Source organism: Solanum pennellii, chromosome 5 (genome assembly GCF_001406875.1).
Source record: "Solanum pennellii chromosome 5, SPENNV200".
Classification (NCBI taxonomy): Eukaryota; Viridiplantae; Streptophyta; class Magnoliopsida; order Solanales; family Solanaceae; genus Solanum; species Solanum pennellii.
Genome location: NC_028641.1, coordinates 35,968,126 through 35,974,737, shown reverse-complemented (window position 1 = coordinate 35,974,737; position 6,612 = coordinate 35,968,126). Strand labels below are relative to the sequence as shown.

Here is a 6,612-nt window from a genome sequence, read left to right as displayed (position 1 = left end):
CGGGGGGTGGGGGTGTAGGAGTTTAAAAATAAAAATTTGAAGTTGAAAATATTTTTGAAAAGCAAAATTAATTTTTTGGGGAGGGGGAGGGGTTTGGAGGGATGGCCGGTAGTGGGTGGGTGGAGGTCAGGGATCAGGTACAAAAATAAAATTTTAAAATTGAAAATATTTTTTTAAAATTGTTGATTTTTCGAAAAAAAAATGTAATTTGAAATTGGAGGAGAGTTTTGGAAAATGTTTTCCTTAATTTTTGAAGGAAAGTTATTTTCCCTAATTTTGAGGAAAATGAGTTGATTTGAAAAACATTTTTCAAAACTTTTGTCCCAACCAAACATGAAAAAATTGGTCCCAACCAAACATGAGAAATTTGAAAAATGATTTCCTGCGTAACAAACACACTCTTAGTTTCAATTTTGATCCTTTTTTGTCTCTTGGTAAGACCCATACTCTTCTTATTCCTCCCAAACCCAACATCAATACTTCTTTCTTACCGTTCTGGTAGTAGCTCCTCAGAAATTCCTACGAAGAAATTGAACGATGTTGATGATGAGAATCGCGACGTGAAGGAGGAGAAAGAAACCCCGTCAATTGTTCATTTCTAGGTCTGTTTGGTTTGGCTGGGAACCGGATTGAGTGAAGGATCCAAGGGGGAATATGTTAGGGATGGAGATGGTTATGTGAGTATGAGATGAAACTGGTTTCTGCACAAGAGATTTTCCAAGAAATATATCTTGGATGAAGAGGAATTTGATGTTTTGTATATCTATATATGCACAAGCGATTTTCCTTTTTTTTTCTTTTTATTTTGACTTATATAGCTTTTCTGTTTCAGGTGGTTCCATGTTTCTATTTGATCGGAAAGTACTACTAGATTTCCGTAAGGATAGAGGAAGAAGAAGGATGGTTAAAGAAACTCATGAAAAGATGAAGGTATGCTCTATTGCCCTTAAACTCATGAAATCGTAAACAGTTGCAACATTCTAATTTTCTTATTCAGTAGAAACTATTGATTCATCTAAGTTTATAGACTTCCAAGACCAAGTAACGCAACCCCACGTAGCAATAATTCACCGCAACAGTGAACTAGTGAAATTGAGAAGTTGTTGCTCGACATTGGAAACTCAATCTTCTTTTGTTATGGATAACCTCTAAGCAACATTTCATGAGATGTAGAAGATCTCCCTAGGGTGTTATCAATCCGGATTTTCAAAAACGGAAAACCTCTTTAAGTCGTAAAATGCTTCTCGGAAGCAGCTGGACATTCTCATGTAGAAAGGACATCACTTCTTATGAATAGTCCAATTGAAAATTTCAGACCCAAATGGAATTTGGCACACTCTTCTTCTGCAAGGACTGCAACTATCTTGCCTTTCTCCTCAGAGAAACTCGCTGTAGTAACAGAATCTTCATTCCCGATGCAATTTAACATATCATTGACATTCTTCTTACCATCATAGGTAACTAGTAATCCATCTACAACATACCGTTAAGTTCTCGAATTCATGGCAAAAGAAAAAGATAAGTCAGTGGAATCATATTCCTCTTCACTTTCAACATCTTTGCTTTCTGCCATTTTCTTTTGGGGACAATGTGTGTTAAACAATACCTCAAGCCTCTATTTTGCTTTGGTTAACAAAATGCGAAACTGTTTTGCTGTCTAGGAGTTCTGGAAGGACGACTTTTATTCTGAAAATTCATTTATAAGAATCTTGAAGTGTATATTTTGTGTAATTGCACTGCCCTTTTTTGCTAACTAGTTGATGTATGCCCCCTGGAAATTCACCTTTGTAGCTTATTTTGACTTGTATGTTCCAAACATGGGTGTACTGTAATCCCAACCAAAATTTAAATAAGAATCTCTATATATTTTCAAGGGGAGGGGGTTGGGGGTTTCGAACGCTTAAGCTCTACAAATTTCTTTAGGATGCTAGATGGGCAACATGCATGACGCTTAATTATCAGTTTTACTTTTAATTGTCCTCAGAAGGGAAACAAATGTGTTACTCAATTTCATTTTAAAATATTTTCAGTTTTTTTCCGGTTTGGAGGTAGGAAAACCATGGAAAAGTTCATTTTTATTGTTCTTTAGTATCATTTTCTATGAATTGTAGTGATGAAAACATGCAGTACACTAATTGTCATTTTACTTTTTATTGTCCTTAAGAAAGGTAATATATTTGTGTTACTCGATTTTGAAATATTTGATTTCTTTTCTTGTTTGAATGTAGGGAAAACATTGAAAGTTCATTTGAGTGTTCTTTGTTATCATTTTTCTACTAATTTTAGTAAGGCAGACGATCAAGTTTACTTCAAAAAAAAACATGAATTTGAATATGACATATCAATGGATTCTTGTCTTCCTTCAGGAGCTAGTCGTTGTTTGGCTACTCACAGAATTCTGATTATGGTGGGGGTCTTAAGTAAAATGGTGCTGCCGTATAGAGTTGTTGATTGAATCCGTGACTTCAATCAAATTGAGTGTGATATCATACTCACTTTCGACCAATTTTTGCTCCTTGGTGACTAGTTGACTTCCTGGTACTCTCGAACGGTTAGGAGTGTATTTACTTCTGATTGTATAGTCAATCTTTAACTAAGTTGTATTGGATGATCTAGTCTTTTTATGGTGTTGTCAGTTCTCTTCATTCATGAGCTTGTAATTGATTATGCTAGTTCCTTAATAATAGTGGTTGAAATGGAATCCTTGAAAGGTTTCCCCATCCACTTTAGACAAAAGAAGGCCAAAAATGGAACCTACCGTTTTGATAATGCAAGATTGTGGCATACATTATTACAGAGGCTTGTATACAGTAAAAGAGATGGGATAAGCTTATAACAAAGATTCTAGGTCAAGCTCCTATAGAGCATTGTAGACATACATTTACATCTGGATTTCATCACTTTATGCAAAGTCTATACGATGTAAGAAGCTTCACTGTATTTTCTCTAACCAAGGGATTACCAGAGGATATTGTCTATAATATGCAATGCATTTTTTTTTTGAAAAAATAATAAATTTTGTTGATTTCCTTTAGTATGTATATGTATGTTAGAGAGGGAGGGGTTTTTGGGGGGTTGATGATGATGATTTAGTGGGTGGGTGGCAGTAGTTGAGGCCTGAGGGTCCCAATTTTACCATTTCTGTAGATGTCAACCTATTAGTCCTCTTTTTTCTGATTATGCTTTGATAGATATTTAGCTGAATTTGTTGATACTACTTGAATGACAGAGAAAGCATCTACTACTCGAACTCTCTCTTACTATTGAATACTGATAGGAAAGGAAAATGCAAGAAGATGTTGTGTCAGAGTTGAAGAAGAGCATAGGTTAACGATGTGTGTTAAACAATACCTCAAGCCTCTATTTTGCTTTGGTCAACAAAATGCGAAAACGATTTGCTGTCGAGGAGTTGCAAAACCGATTTTTTGTCTAGGAGTTCTAGAAGGACGATATGTATTCTGAAAATTTATTTATAAGTATCTTGAAGTGTATAATTTGTGTAATTGCACTTCCCTTTTTTGTTTGCTAATTACTTGATTAAACATATGCCGCCTGAAAATTCACCTCTCATAGTTTATTTTTGACTTGAATGAATCAAATATGAGTACAATGTGATCGCAACAAAAAGTTAAATAATTATCTCCATATATTTTTAAGGGAAGGGGGGGTTTGAATGCTTAAGCTCTACACATTTCTTAAGGGTACTTGATGGTGTTTCATTATGATCTTTTATTTATGTGACTTTAGAGTGCTACATTAATTTATAAATTTGAGAAATTTTAGCTTCTTCAAGGTTAGTTGTTCTTCCGTATACTTGCCCCCAAAATAAAGAGCCTTGAATACTAGAAGAAAAGCACATATAGCTAACACCTATTCTTAAATCTGCAATAAAAGAAGTTGTTGTAGCATCTTGACCAATTGAAATGGACTATGTGCTTTATTGATGCATTTTTGTTAGATGTGCAATTTTTATTGTTTCAGGACGGTGATGCTAATTATTCACTGCTTGTAAACTTGAAAAGGTTGGACACTTTGGGGTGGCCCAGTGGTTTGAGCTTGGGACTTCCATATTGGAGGTCTCAAGTTTGAAACTCCTTGACAGCGAAAGCAATGGTTTTGCCTTCTGAGTCAAGCTCGTCGCACCAGGCTTGCCTACTGCGGGTCACCTGTCCTATGTGGTTTGCGAGCTATTGCATAGTAGCAGGGATTTTACCCTGTGCGCACCCAAAGGGTAGCGGCTGCGGGTTCCTTGTTATAAAAAAACTTGGAAAGGGTGGATGATCTTCAATTGTCAAGGTGAATTTCCATTGAAATGTTGCATAATGATCTTTCACAGACTTCCCCAAGTCTTAGATGAAGTAGAAAAAGGAGGTGGATTTGTGTCTTAGGTCTCAGGTTCAAGCCCAACACCATGCAAAGTAAAGCCCTTTGTTTAAGTGGAGAATGGTAGAGAAGTGGCCCATTATCCACCGAGTTTAGAAGTCTATGACTGGTCCAAAGGGCGGGTTACAGGCGGATTTCTCAATTATTAAAAACAAAAAGATCTTGCAGAGACTTTTGATAACTCCAGAAGATTTGATGACAAGGTGGATAAACTGTAGTTTGAAAAATTCTTTTTTTCTGTATTTCTTCCAACGCTCAACTTCTTTGGCTTACTATTAGGTTATTGGAGTCCTGCTTCATAACATGCATCTACATGTATGCAGTGATAGCTCGACAATAGGGATGGTACTGTTTTCTTGAACGACAGGCTCTTGGAAATGAAGTGCATACTCCAAATTCCATAGCACCTCACCCATAGATGGACTGTCTACACCAGATTCAGCTAAGTGAAAACTAAGTATTTCAGTGCTCTTTCTCCAAACTTGTTGAAGGAATCTTTTCTTACTTCGCCTAGAAGGTCGGGATATATGATATGTTCCAGTTGTCTCTTCTCCTGCAAATTCATTGCCAAGTCAGCTAAGTTGACCTGCTCCCTCGGAAGAGATTGATCTAGGGCAGGCCTAACAAAGAACTTCGCATAAAATGGTCATCATTAGAGGAAGAAGGATGGTGAAACTATTAAATAACTGTTAAAGAAACTCACTAAATGAAGAAGGTATGCTCTATTTTCCTAAGATCACTTGCTCATATTATGTTCTTGTCATTTTCAAAGACAATTTCTACCCATTAATTAGCATATATTGGTTAAGTTGTCTATGTTTTTCTTATTACTATTTTCAAGATCTATAGTAAAAACAGGAGATAGCCCGTGTTTGTGTTTAACAGCTTCTGGTTTTATTTGAGTCATAATTTTTTTGATATCCTTACTCCTTAAAAACAAATTTTAGGAAATCAGAAGGGAAACATATGTGTTGCTCGCTTTCATTTTGAAATATTTTTAGATTTTTTGAAAAATGCATGTTTCGAAAGTTAATATTCTTTTTGTATACAACTCAGAACTTATAACAATAAATTATGTTAGGTTTTTATTAATGACTTCCTTCATGTGGCTCTTATATTATCGTGCACTTGTTTTATTCCCTCCTCTTTTATTAGTGATGAATGAATTGGCTGATAAAGGTCTTTCCTACGTAAAAGGATAGTGCGAGAAAGAGAAGGATATTCAAGTGCAAGAGAGTAATGTGCAAGTAAGATACTATATAGCATTTTTTAATTATTAAAGAAACTAGAAATAGGGTTGGGAATCATGTAGTCCTGATCTTTACTTGTTAGATGGCCATTAAAGCCCTATATATGGGGTGTGTATTTCAAATTCTAGCTGAACCTTTCTTTCATTTTTTTGGGGACGATGTGTGTTAAACAATACCTAAAGCCTCTATTTTGCTTTGGTCAACAAAATGTGAAACTGATTTGCTTTCTAAGAGTTCTGGAAGGACGACATGTATTCTGAAAATTTATTTATAAGCATCTTGAAGTGTATATTTTGTGTAACTGCACTTTCCTTTTTTGTTTGCTAATTAGCTGATTGAATGTATGCCGCCTGAAAATTCACCTCTCATAGTTTATCTTGACTTGAATGAATGATCCAAACATGAGTGTAATGCAATCCCAACAAAAATTTAAATAATAATCTATGTCTATTTTTTAGGGGAGGGTTTTTTGAATGCTTAAGCTCTACACATTTCTTTATGATACTTGATGGTGTTTCATTATGATTTTCTGTATGTGACTTTAGAGTGCCTACATTAATTGATCAATTTGAGAAATTTTAGCATCTTGAAGGTTAGATTTTCTAGGGTATCATTTTCCCCAAAATAAAGAGCCATGAATAGTAAAAGAAAACCACTTGTACCTTACAACACCTTAACGAATTGAAGGGAATTACATGTTTTATTGATGCATTTTGTTAAATGTGCTACCTTTGTTTTTGCGGGATGGTCATGCTGAATATTCACTGCTTGTACACTTGAAAAGGTTGAATGATCTTCAATTGTCAAGGCAAATTTTCTTTTGAAAGGCTTAGCTCGAGTGTAAAAACTTGGTGAATTTGTGGCTTAGGTTGCAATTCAAGCCTCACACCATGCTAAGCGATGTTTGGTATTTAAATGAATAAGGGTAGAGAGTGGGGGCCATTATCCACCTCAACCCCCCGACCCCCCGACCCCCCAA

General features: G+C 35.5%; 1 long non-coding RNA gene across 6 annotated transcripts; it reads left to right on the top strand.

Annotated features, from left to right (window-relative positions):
- The first annotated feature begins 436 nt into the window (after nucleotides 1-436).
- On the top strand, nucleotides 437-5,910 carry LOC107019133. 6 transcript variants are annotated; one of them, XR_003578303.1, is made up of 6 exons: nucleotides 437-677; nucleotides 833-930; nucleotides 4,023-4,296; nucleotides 4,389-4,586; nucleotides 4,707-4,900; nucleotides 4,985-5,910. It is a non-coding gene; the product is annotated as an uncharacterized LOC107019133 (long non-coding RNA). The 6 variants fall into 6 exon arrangements; XR_003578304.1 differs by having other exon boundaries at nucleotides 4,023-4,586; nucleotides 4,985-5,098; nucleotides 5,581-5,910; XR_001456752.2 differs by having other exon boundaries at nucleotides 4,023-4,586; nucleotides 4,985-5,098; nucleotides 5,539-5,910.
- The last annotated feature ends 702 nt before the right edge of the window (nucleotides 5,911-6,612 follow it).